Genomic DNA, 13,561 nt, shown 5'->3' with positions numbered 1-13,561 from the left:
CACAGTGTGATGACGCTCCAATCACCAGAAGTGTCTGGGAGTGACGGCGTGTCCTACTACACTTTACCTGCGCCCAGCAGCCAATCAGAGAGCAGGACTCTCTGTGGTTGTTGTGAATTGGAGGCGGATCAGTTTGGGGAGGGGAAGCGGGTCCTGGCGGGGCCGTAAACATCCTGGAAACCGTTCCAGGGGTCTTTGAATGGACGTTCAGTGGGGGTGGTAGGTTACCTTGATGAGGTTTACATGTTGTTGATGGAGTTCCAGGATTCCTGGACAAGGTTTTTTTTTGACGATCGGCTCTATTTTTGGTTAAACTGTTGACCAGAACAACCTGTGAGGTTTCCACTTCAACGACTTTAACAAGCTACGCCGGCCAATCACAGTCAATCTTCCCGTGTCTGTCAACCCCCCCCACCTTCCCCCCAGAGGGCCCTCTGGTGGCCGGGGTGTCCTCTCCGTCCTTCACCTCCTCCTCTCTGGTCCAACATGGCAGCAGCTCTGAGGGCGGCGAGCCAAACGTCCATTCCAGATCAGACCTGGGGGGGAAAAAGGCCTCCGAACCTGGAACATCAGGATCTGGTTTCACTAAAGGGGTGAGGGAGGGGGTGAGGGGAGTGCGGGGTGAGGGGGGGGGGTTTTGGACTGGCGCTGGCTGCCACATATGGAGAAGTCTCATGGAAGAACAATAAGGAAAAGCCCAGTGCATAGTCCATTAATTCCTTTTTCCCCCTCAATAAGTAAACGTAAAGTATTGGTGAAATGAGCTCTGAAGCCTCTTTAACAGTGTTTTCACAGCTGGCCACCCTCCCTCACCCCCACCCACACACCCCCCCCCCCCCCCACCCACCGACCCGCCCGCCTGTAAAGGCCCTTCCTGAATGAACATTAACATGGGAAGGCCGTCACATCATACTTGGCAGTCCTGCGTCGCCACTAAACACGTAGTGAAGCCGGCACGTCGACTCGCCCCGCCAGGAAAACACGTCTGCAGCTCGGCCAAGAGGAAGAGAAGCTGGGAGGAAAACACTGCGGATACTTTTAATTCAGGAAACACAATAAAGTTAAAGTCACGGCGGAGAAGTGTTTTACTCTGTAGCGTGGCCAGAAAGTACAACGGGGGGGAGGGGGGGAGCGAGAGAACCACGGCCACCAGGGGGCGGTGTCTGGAACACTCAACCTGGTCTGGCTGGATTCAGCTTGAAGTATGAGGTGGATGGATGGATGGGTGGATGGGTGGATGGGTGGATGGATGGGTGGATGGATGGATGGATGGATGGATGGATGGATGGGTGGGTGGATGGATGGATGGATGGGTGGATGGATGGATGGATGGATGGGTGGGTGGGTGGGTGGGTGGGTGGATGGATGGATGGGTGGGTGGGTGGGTGGATGGATGAATGGATGATGGATGGATGAATTTAGAAAGATAACAAATAGCCATCTATCTATCTATCTATCTATCTATCTATCTATCTATCTATCTATCTATCTATCTATCTATCTATAAAGACTGACATCAGTATCAAAAGAAAAGAAAAGAACATTTTCAAAAGAAAACAAATAAAAGTAATTTAAGAATGTAAAAATGTAAATAACAAAATTGGGGAAAAAACAGAAAGTGAATTTTCTCTCAAATCAATAAATGTCTGATGTGTTCGATTGGACATGAAAAGATTTGTCGTGTCTAAATGTTTCCTGCCGGGACGTTTGTCCTGTTTCCCGCCGCCGCCGCCATGCAGCCGCTGTGCAGCCGCCGCCGTGCAGCCGTCGCCGCGCAGCCGTCGCCGCGCAGCGCTCCACGTTCTATTTGCTCGCCACGTTAACTCCCCATGACCTCAATCTTCAGCGTCTCTTCTCTCTCTCCGAAGGTCCGATGATTAATCAGTCCATTACTCCGCCATGATCTCCTGCCCGCCGCCAACAGCACCAATTCACCCGCGGCCGGCTTGTAATTGGTTAATTGAGCGGGGGAGGGTCGGGTCGTCTCTCCCTCGGAGGAGTCGCTGGTTCAAACTGACCGATCAGGAGGAAGGAGGCGCTTCGGACTGAGAAGAGTTGACAGGCGATGGTTTCTCAGGAGCGTTCAGAGCAAAAGGACTTCTGGTTGTTCACAGACGGCGGTCTTTAAGAAGAGCTTTCGAAACATTCCACAGACGATGGTTTACAGAAGCGTTCACTGACAAAGACAATGGTTCTTATTGTACGCAGAACTGTTTGGAATCAGTTTTTTGAAATGTGCCGTTTATAGACGTGTTCACTGACTGTGGGTTTGGAGAAACAAACTGGTTGTTTTTTATGAAGTGTCAGAATCTTCTGTTGGTATTTTATAGACGATAAAGGCCACATTTGTTTGATATCACATGAAAAAATACACAAGGCTCTTTTTAAACGCAGATTCATCTCGTCGCCCGGCTGTCGATTCGTCTCATTACTTCAGAGAGGTTTGACTTGACGTCTGCGGTGGATTTGACGCTATGGAGGATAAAAGGTTGAACGACTTTTACTGGTGCAGAATTTAAACCTTCGGCACAAAGAGGCTGAATCCCGATGGACCAAGTGGTCCAGCATGGACCCAGTCCTCCAACATGGACCCAGTCCTCCATCATGGACCCAGTCATCCAGCGTGGATTCAGTCCTCCAGCAAGGACCCAGTGCTCCAGCATGGAACCGGTGGTCCATCATGCACCCAGTCCTCCAGCATGGAACCGGTGGTCCATCATGGACCCAGTCCTCCAGCATGGAACCGGTGGTCCATCATGGACCCAGTCCTCCAGCATGGAACCGGTGGTCCAGCGTGGATTCAGTCCTCCAGCGAGGACCCAGTCCTCCAGCGAGGACCCAGTCCTGCAACATGGACCCAGTCCTCCAGCATGGACTCAGTTGTCCAGGGTGGACCCAGTCCTCCAGCGTGGACCCAGTCCTCCAGCATGGAACCGATGGTCTAGCGTAGACCCAGTCCTCCAGCGTGGACTCTATCCTCCATCATGGACCCAGTCCTCCATCATGCACCCAGTCCTCCAGCATGGACCCAGTCCTCCATCATGCACCCAGTCCTCCATTGTGGACCCAGTCCTCCATCATGGACCCAGTCCTCCAGCGTCGTCCACTTTGCTCCAGGGTGAAACGTGTTGCACGTCGTCTCATCGGGTCGTCGTCTCTTCAGATGAAACCACGTGTGTGGAGTTGTGGCGTTCTTGTCTTGCGGAGGTGTGGAGAGCAGAAACTGTAAAACAAGCCCAGTTGGACGCTCCGTCCCGTTGCCGCGGACGAGACGGACGAGGTGCGCGTGATGGTTTCCAGATGGTGGGAGGGCGCGGCGGCTTCCTGCTCCACACATCCATCCCGCTCACTCGCTCTTCAGCTGGCGCTCGGGCCAGGAGGAGGAAAAAAAACAAAAAGACAAAAAACGAAAAAGAAGATCCGAGGTATTAATGTGCGCGAGAGCCGAGCTCATCGGGCCTGATCCTCGCCGGCGAGCCGGGATTCGGCCCAGATTAACGTCTGAAGTTTGAGCCGCGGCTTTTAATTGGCCCGCTCGTCTATTTGCGGGCTGACGGGCAGCTGTCAGCGACGCGTCAGGACGAGAACCGGCAGGGAAACGTGGACCGGATCACGTTTCCACGGCTACGTGGACACACACACACACACACACACACACACACACACACACACACACACACACACACACACACACACACACACACACACACACACACACACACACACACACACACACACATACGGTCCAGCGTGTGGCCTCACGTGTTGATGTTTCAGCAAGTTCTGATGAACGGCTGCATGGGAGGCCTTCGGGTTTTAAAACTAGCCTGCGTGTGAGGCGTTCAGGGAACTTCTGGAAATTGTAGCTTCAACATTTCACCTGTAAAAAGAAGTTTTATGATTAGATTTCGGTTTAGAAGGGGTTCAAAAAGACATACTTGTTTACTGAACCGTACTTGGACAAAGGTTTTCAGGGATTTTCATACAAATCGCTTTTTTTTAAAAGTGTTGCGAGACGTTCAAGATGAAGTGTCAAACAGGCTTTTGGAAATGTTCACAGACAATGGTTTCCTGAAGTGTTCACTTATTGATTCATAGACAATGATCTTTCGAAGTCTCATCCGACAATGGTCCGTACAAATGTTACCAGTGTTCACAGGTAATGGTTCATATGTTCACTTACTGATTTTCAAAAGCATCCAGACAACGATTTTTTCAGACGTTTTCTCAGACAATGGTCCGTACAAATGTCTACAGGCTTCACCAAAAAGTGTTCACAGACAATGGTTTTGTGGGATTTGTATTAATAATGTTCCCAGGCACTGATTTTCAAACGCATTTATAGACGACGATTATTAAGACGTCGTCTCAGACGACGTTCCCATGCAGAGATCTACAGAGAGTAATTTACCAAAGTGGGTTTCTTCTTTGTTCCTTCTTGTATTTGAACACGACACAGTGAGTCTGTTTTAAATCGAAGTCTTGCGACTTCAACAAAACAAAACAAAAAAACCAAGGTAATTAAAGGGAATTAACCCGAATGTTTTAACAACCAAGCAAAGCGACTCCCGGATTAGAAACAACACGTGGAGAACAGAGTTGGGTGACATCCATCCCCGGGTTCCTTTGTCTCCGGGAGGTTTTCCCCTCCATTATCCAGCCGCGTCCTCCCCGTCCCGAACACGAGCCTCCGAGTCTCTCAGGTGGAGCTCGTGACCCCGTCCAGCTCCCTCATGTCGTCTATCCCGGCCTGACGTCCCCCCCCCCCCGTCACCCCCCATCCTGATGAATCACCGCTGCCCCGCCGTTTCCAGCTCGCCCACCCGTCTCCACTCTCTTTGTTCCAGGATCCTGGCAGCGGCGGTCCTGGACGGACGCCAGTAATGCGGGGCTGATGTCCCTCCTGCCGGCTCCTCCGAGAGACGGCAGCCTCCTCGCATCGCTCCCCGAGTCGGCGTTAAAGTGTCAGCACATGGATCCTGCTCTACAGCGCGGCGCTGGTGTTCAGATTTATCTGTGAGTGTTTGTGTTGTGTCCAAGTGCGAGGAGGAGGAGGAGGAGGTGGAGGAGGAGGAGGAAGGAGGAGGAGGAAGGTGGTGTTACAGCTCTTCAGGTGCCAATAAAACCTTGCGGCTCTCAGGAGGCTTCAACCCGGGCTAATTGATGATTGATGATGTCGGCATGTTTGGAGGTTGAGAATCGTCTGGGTTCTCTGTGGGAGGCCGTCGATAGCCAGTCGATACGGTTACCGATCGACAGCTTCACTCCGGCGCCCGACTCCGCTTGTCAGAGACGTTTAGCCCGCGGAGCCGCGGGAGCTAAACATGAGCTCCGACGTCCCGCTGTTTTCACAGGCAGTGAACTAAACACACACGCTCACCTTTAAGACGCTGAATAAAAATGAAGACGCTCAAATTTCCTACTATTCTTTGATACAGGAAAAAAAAACAACCTGGATATTTACTCAAGACACACAGACTTTGTTAGACCTAAATGGCATGTTACAAGGAATCATAATGAAGAGCAGTAAATTAAATTGACAGACAGACACAAGAATTGTCCCGCTGGTATCGTGGACACGAAACTAAAACACACGAGCTCAAACGTCCTGCAATTCTAAAGACATTTAACGAAACAGAGACGCCCGAATGTCCTCGAACCAACATGCTAATACGTCGAGACGACGGATTGTCCAGTTGTGATTAAACACATCATGAACGTACTGAAGCAGGACAGTTTCCACTGTGAGTCAAACACAAACGTCCAAATATCCCACCATTATCAGAGACGGTTAACTGAACACAGACGATGGACAGTTACACCATCTTTGGAAGATTTTCTTATGTCTTTCTAAAGTTTTTTCTGTATTTCTTTAATTAATTGTATTTCTTTGTGAAGCACAGTGAATTGCTGTTGTGTTCCTGTTATATTTAAAGTCAAGAAAGCTTGTAAAAGACTGTCCTACTGTTACTGCGGAACGTGAACTCCCCTGAGGCACTGTGTCGTCCGATTCTCGTTAAAGACAGTGAACTAACCACATAATGCTAATTTGAGTTTTCCTGTATATTGTGTAAAAGCGCTGGCAAAGACGGGATGAGCACTGAGGTTCTGCCCGAGGCGGCGCTCCGTCTGACCTCTGTTGGTTTAAGCGATACGCACAGGGGCTGATTAACATGAAAGCTGAGGACGGGACACGTGATTGGACCACCAGGACGTCCCACGGAAAACAAGGCCGGACGAAGTGGAGCCGCTATCAGCCACTGCGTGAGATAAAGTCTCCATGAAGAAGATTGCGGCGGCTTTTAAAAAAAACAACCTTAAAATAGCTCAAGAACAAAAACATCCCACTGTAAAAAAAAAAAAAAAAAAGTTTGTCCATTTGTCCATTTTCAGAAAGGAACAAACTTTGTCGAGTTGCTCTTTTGTTTTCAGTTTCTGATCAACAACCTCCGTCAGTCCAGACCGGAGTTTGAGTTTTTCCAGCAGCTGGATAAGTAATCACCCGGCGGTGTTTATCGATCGGCAGAAAGATGACGTGCCGAGCGCTCCTCCGGGACGTCGCGGTGATGAATCACCTTTTATTTGCAGCTGCAACCGTTCGGATCCAGCAACCCGCGAAGAATCAGGTGAGAGGAAACCGGGGAGGTACCCAGAACAACCGTTTACATCGCTTCGGGAACATTTCCTGTTCACACTGCGACGTTTCGAAAACGATGCATTGTTCATGTTGGGCCACTAGTGGGTGCTGTTGTCACTCGGGTTTCAGGATTTTATTGATGGAAGCAGTCTTACCTCACAACGGGAAAAACCCCTCGTTCACTCTGGAGGGAAACACGAGGTCGTCTCGATTCTGTCGCTCATATTTAACAACCACTTGAGAATTTATCTACACGCTGACTGGCGTTGCCAGATTTGATGCGCATCCCCCAATTTTACCTTTTAACTTTGTTTATTTCGTGCGTTTGTGTGTTTTTGACGTGTCCTTTAGTTATACGGTTTTAACACGGTTCCTACACAGGCTGAGCTCTGGGCTGGTGTTTATGGACGCGTGTGTTTTTTTTTTACCTTGTTTGGGCTGAAACAGTGAGTCACATCTGGCAACCCATGTGCTGCCATGTGTTGATGGTGCGCTGCAAGGCATGACTTCACGTCATCTTCCGTGGTCTGGAGCCTGAAGGCGTCCGGTCCGATCACGTTAGAAACGATCACGCAAACAAATCAGATCCCAGCAAAAAAAATGGGATTTGAGCATCAATACCTGAAGTATAGGCTTGTTCTGGACAGGTGAGCGGTCCAAACCTGGACAAATACAATCACACCTGCGGGGACGTGTCCAGGATCCACACAGAAAGACCCTCCGGAACTCGGACCCGGAACATCGAAGGCCTTCAAGCAGCTCCAGTTCCTCCTCCTCCTCACGTCGGCCTTCGGGCCACGAGGACTTTATTTATGAAGCCTGAGAGCGGCGGCGAACCTTCACACGCAGCTTCACATACGACCCGGACAAGAGGGCTGTGTTTGCTTCTGAGGTCAGTCTGGATGTAAAATCCGACCTTCAGGCTAATTTCCAGTTGAGTTTATTCAGATGGGAGCAGGAAGGTCACATTACAGGCGATAAAATATTGAGGTGACCCCTTTTCCCCCCGGCTGAAACCGCAACCGAGCGCAGGAATTTTCCGGGTTGTGATTCCATTTGGCAGATCTGATTACAACCTGGACACTTTCCACACGAATAATAATAATAATAAAGAAAAAGGGGGTAAAAAAAAAAAAAAAACCCACCAAAGATGGACCCGTGGAGTCAAAGCCGGCGCCGCGGCGCTCGCTCTGATTGAATTCCAGCATTTTCTTTCCCCTCCAGAGAAGCCAAAGTTTGATCTTTACTAATTGATATATCCCGGCTCCGCACATGAATCTCACAGAGCTCATACCTTGGGCCAATTTAGCTGTTCCACTGGCTGAGTTTTAATTGAGTCCACATTAAAATTTACTTATAAAATAATAATGGGCTCCCATGCAAATGAGCCCATCCCGATATTACCGCGGCTGCATTTGCATATCCACAAGCAGTCTGGGAGTTCAGAAATCAATATAGATGATTAATAATATATGGGCTACAGGAATAATTAAATTCATTTGAAGCGAGGACTCAGTCAGCCTTGGCAAACCAAAGGTGCTATTTTGCCACAATCTAATTTAATCCGAGTTGCCCGGATTGCAGTTTCAATTACGAGGGTTGAAATAATAATAATGTGTGTTAAGGAAAAATTACACTTTCAAATATGTGTTATTTCATTTCATTTCACGGGACGGATCCCTCTTTCTTCCCACATTAACATATTGCACCAAATTGCTAAATTAAACTGCTTTTTAATTTATTGCGGAGGCATTAAGACGTACTGCACATCGCCGTGTTTACTCAGTTTAAAGATGCAATGAGTCAAAATGTTTGCACATTTATTAAAACGCAGTCTGTCGGAATCCGGCTGTGCTTTCCGGAGGACAAGCACATTCATCTCTGAAACGAGACGAAGACAACGTCCTGCTTTTTCTTGAACCAGATCCCAAAATAACGTAGTGACACTGAGACAAACACAGGCTGCTGGTGGGCGTGCTACGCCCCGCGCCCAGTCTTGAAGGAGCGTCGTCGGTTCACAAAGCGACACCTGTTCCTATGATCAGGTCGTCACTGTGTCGTCCAGGTTAGGCTTGTTGAATTTGCTTGGTCTTCCCGTGGAGTTTTCTCCAGATTGACCTTTGGAGCATCTTGGCGAGTCTATGAGCTGTTCACACGTGGCATTAACATGCATTTCAGGCGATCCGGTCCCCATACGGCGAGCCACTTAACCACCTGAGTTTGTATCGTGTTGCTATCTCTATGTCCTTTCTGCTAAATGTCTCCGGTAGCATGAGTCGTCCAGCTCGTGCTGGAAGGATCGTCTGCTCAGGCCACGGTAAGGCACCGTGTCCCTGCTGTTCTTTTCCGTAGTTTCTTTAGAAAGTCCTAAAGATTGTATAACCGAGATCGACACGTTCTCTTAACACATGATGTTTCTACTACAAGGATGGTCAGACGATGATCAGATGAGGGTCAGACGATGGTCAGACAATCGTCAGATGATGGTCAGACAATCATCAGATGATGATCAGACGATGGTCAGACGATGGACAGACGATGGTCAGACGATGGTCAGACAATCGTCAGATGATGATCAGACGATGGTCAGATGATGGTCAGACGATGGTCAGACGATGGTCAGACGATGGTCAGACGATGGTCTGAAGTGTCTCAGACGAACTCAGGAAACTGGTTTGGTGCCTGTTCACTCTTGTCTGTAGGGCTGGACCAGATTACAAGGTACTGTAGGGTTATGTGTGTGTGTGTGCGACTCAGGTTAGACTGTGATAAACACACTATTGATTTCGTACATTTGCCTTGACATCCCCTCCTCGTGTCCCGATTGCTGTCCCCTACCCTGGTGTGTTTCAGCTGTGCCCGAAGGGACAGACGTTTAATCTGGCTTCAGTTCTGTGTCTTGCTGCTGAATCGTCTGCCGGTCTCTCCGGTCATTTTGACTTCGTCCTCCAAACGTGACACTTTGGTCTCTTACATCACTTTTACATGTCACCGCTACATGGGACCAACTTAGTGTCTCGTCCATGTCGTCTGTGAAAGAAGACCTCCAGGGACTGTCCACCACTGGACACACAGAGACACATTCACAGAAATGTTTTTTTACACTTAACCTGCGAACCGCTGACGAACAGACCCTCGTGTCCACACTGGACACCTTCCAACCAGAAGACAACTTTGTAATAAGACGACAGTGGAGATTTTCTGTGTGGAGTGTGGATGTGTGTGTGTGCGTGTTTCCTGTCCAGGTGTGTCCTGCCCGTCGTGGACTGGGACCGTCTCCATCGCCCTGTGGACAGGATGAGGCAGTTCAAGAAGATGGATGAAGACAATAATCCGAAGGTTTGGTCGCGATGTGAAGCCGCTCAGATTACCGGCGGTTCGGATTACAGCCGCCTCTCGCCTCCTGTGGTTCCAGAGTGTCGGACGCTAACAGAAGCAGATGTGCGAGTGTCCACGCGACCTCCTGCTGTGACCGTCTGTTAACCAGCAGCAGGTCTGACCTTTACATGAAGTGCTTAGTTTATGTGCGCCTCCTCCTCCCTCCTCCTCCCTCCTCCTCCTCCTGGGACTCATGCGACTCCTCCTTCCTTCACATTCAGCCGACGTCTCATCTGGAGCTCCTCCCGGGTCCGGGGAGTCCCGGGCCGCCATGAGGAGACGACGTTACGGGCACACACACACACAAAAAAAAAAACGATCTTGACATGCGGCGGGGTCCCGCCTCTCTGCCAAGGCGATGTCAACGGTGCCCAGAATCCACTGCTGCCCCGTAATGAATGCACTCCAATATGTAATGACTGAGTAATCACATTATTTGCAGCCTCGACTTTATTCTGACGAAGCGGCCGCCCGCATCTGTGCTCCGCCGGTAATTGCCAGGCCGGGTGCGGCGAGCGCGAGCGGCATTTGCATGCTGCACTGGGGAGTTGCATTGCAAATGATTATGCTGAATTGTTTTTGCAACAGGAATGTCCAATCCAATAAAGTTAATGATCTTGAAAGACATGGAGGCCGAGGAGGAGGGGGGGGAAGGGGGAGGGGGAACCAAATCGATTAAAATGCAGATGTTCGCCATCCGACGGAGGCCGTGATGGTGGCGAAGTGTCGATGTAATTCAGCTTTTTCTTTTTTTTTTTTTCCTTCTTCTTCTTCTTCTTCTTCCTCCCTCTCTCTCGCCCGTCCAACATTTTTTAGAAAACTGCTGCATCTTCTCATTCGGCTCCACATTCATCACATTCTGTTCACTTTCAAGACGCCCGAAAGCAAATAATCCAGCTAGTTTTTTTCCTGCGCGCCTGATGAGAAGCATCATTATCCGGCACTTTGTAGCCTATTAACTGTAATTTCCTTATCAATCTTAATTTGGAGACATCCAGTTAATCACGGTCCTAACCTTATGCCGACGTGTTTTCTCTCCTTTCAGCATATTTGAGTCAAATTCTGCTGATTTCATTTAAAATCAGAACTGAAAAGAAAAAAGAAAAAAAACAGAAGTTCCTCTGGGAAAATACAAATCTGTGTTGTTTTTTTTTTTTAAGTTTCACTCACATTCTGGAGAAATATAAGGTATGTATCTGAATATATGTATATCTGTCTTTTAATGATATACTTGTTTGTATTGTTCACTTGCAGATTATCTGGTTTATGGTCTCCAGTCCGTGAACGTTCATGATCATCAGTCGACGTTACCGTTTTACAGATGGTCCCTAAACGCAGCACATGCCAGCTATTAGAAGTCTCTGCAAATTACTGGCGTCGCCTAAATGCAAGCTACTGCAGGAGTCATTTGCAAATGTTGTTTAACCACTTTAGACGACTGGTACAATTTCCTGACGTCCCCCGAATCCCCCCCGTCATACGTCAACTTCCCCTCCAACTGCCCTAAATATAAACTGATATTCATTTTTTTTTAACATCAGAATACTGACAGACACTATAATTTACAAATATCTCCTGAACGCAGCACAAAGTCATCATGAGAAATGTCCTATAATCCCGCAGGTGCAGGCCGATGCTGTAATTTACAGACGTCCCCTGAATGCCTCTCGAGCAATCTTATCAATAGAGACTGAATTATGAAAAACACAATCACATGCGAACAGTAGAATTAGTAGAATTCTCCAGAACTTCTCATGCGGAAGCCCTGTTTGGCACTGAAACACCCAGATCTCCCCCGAACGCCTCGCATTCTAACGAATCGCTGTGGACTTGATGTGACAGTCGTCACGCCGCCACATTTACTGCTCAAACTCAAGAGTTTGCAGATGTTCAGTAAATGTTGACTAACATGAGGCGCCGCTATTCACAGATGTTCCCCAAATGTCTCGCGTGCACATTAAAACCATCGCGTCAGGACGGATTTGAAGACAAAACTGGAGTAAAATTCCTGGAATTCAGGCGTTAAAATGTGCAGAAGCTTCCTGCAACATGTGAACTCTGGATTATATTGATCATTGTTAACAGCATTACGACGTCCATGCCGTGACAATGTGTTAATAAATGTGATGTAACATAATGAATCATGACTCTCGTCCATGTCAAAGGGATTTATGGATTCAAAAGGTAACGTGCTGACTCGGCATCATTTTTTTTCTCTTAGCAGCAGGGATGATGCTCATTAATCAAGAGTTTATTTCCATCTGGGTTTTTCGAACTCTGAACAAGAGCAAAGTGACGACTCACGCTGGTCGTTCAGCTCCAACGACACCGACGGCGTCGAACTTCAACTTCAGATTAAGACGACGATGGAATTTGACCAGAAGAAGAAAATGTGGGCGTGTTGAATAATGTGTTTGTTCACCTTACAGCGACAACAACAACAACTGCTGCAGAAACCAAAACAATACCAGCAAAAACAACAACGCCATCAGCATAACGGCAACAACCAAAACACCTAGAGCTACGCTCGCTAGAGCGCAGACGTTCACCAACGTCACATTTCTTTGCAGAACTGAATTAGCATTGCTAGCATGTTTGCCGTTAGCTCATATCAATGCTCATATCAACCTATAAGTCTCCATGGCAACAGATGCCGATCTCCTCTGATCTCCTGCATGAGGCGCCATCCTCATCCGCTTTGTACAGGACTTTCTTTTTTGGGGGGTTTTATTTCGGAAACGTTTTGCCGTTAGCATCCCAAAATGTAATCGATGGGTCCTTGGGTATTGACAAATCATTTCTGGAAAATTCATGCGTTCACATGGTGTTTTGGGGGAAAGTTGGTAAAATACATACGTCCATAAACACATGCAAACCAAGAAAAAAAAAATTAATAAATAAAAAAAAAATTTTGATTTAATTTAATTTAATTTAATTTAATTTAATTTAATTTAATTTAATTTAATTTAATTTAATTTAATTTAATTTAATTTTATTTTATTTTATTTTATTTTATTTAAAAAATATATAAAATTTATAAATTAAATTAAATAAATAAATAAATAAATACAAAATACAAAAATACAAAAAAATAAATCTTTATTAAGGCTTTTTCAGACCAAACTGACTTGTTGTAGTTGATAAACAATGTATTTGTATCAATCCACCTGTGGAAATAGTCCCCGACACCTCTGATACCATCTGATTTTCACAACCGAATATTTAAATGTCTGGTTTACTTTATGCTGAGAATAAGATTGTTAGATAAGACTGTGAGCCGTGTGACACTATCGGCAGGATTACGTATCATTCCACCTCCAGATATAGTCCCCGGTGTCTTCTGTTATTGAACAGGAAATGTTATTTGTACTAAATAAACAGCACTTCCTCCATATTGTCAATGAGGAGAAACATCCTCGTTTGCCTGTCTCAGACCATAGGCAGGGTCGTGTATCAATCCGCCTCAGGAAATAGTCCCCAATGCTTTGCTGTTTTGTTTTAATTAGACTAAGAAACAATAAAATTGTACTGCAACACGTCGCGTTA

This window comes from Blennius ocellaris (genome assembly GCF_963422515.1).
Source record: "Blennius ocellaris genome assembly, chromosome: 9".
Classification (NCBI taxonomy): domain Eukaryota; kingdom Metazoa; phylum Chordata; class Actinopteri; order Blenniiformes; family Blenniidae; genus Blennius; species Blennius ocellaris.
Note: the sequence above shows the minus strand (reverse complement) of the source record.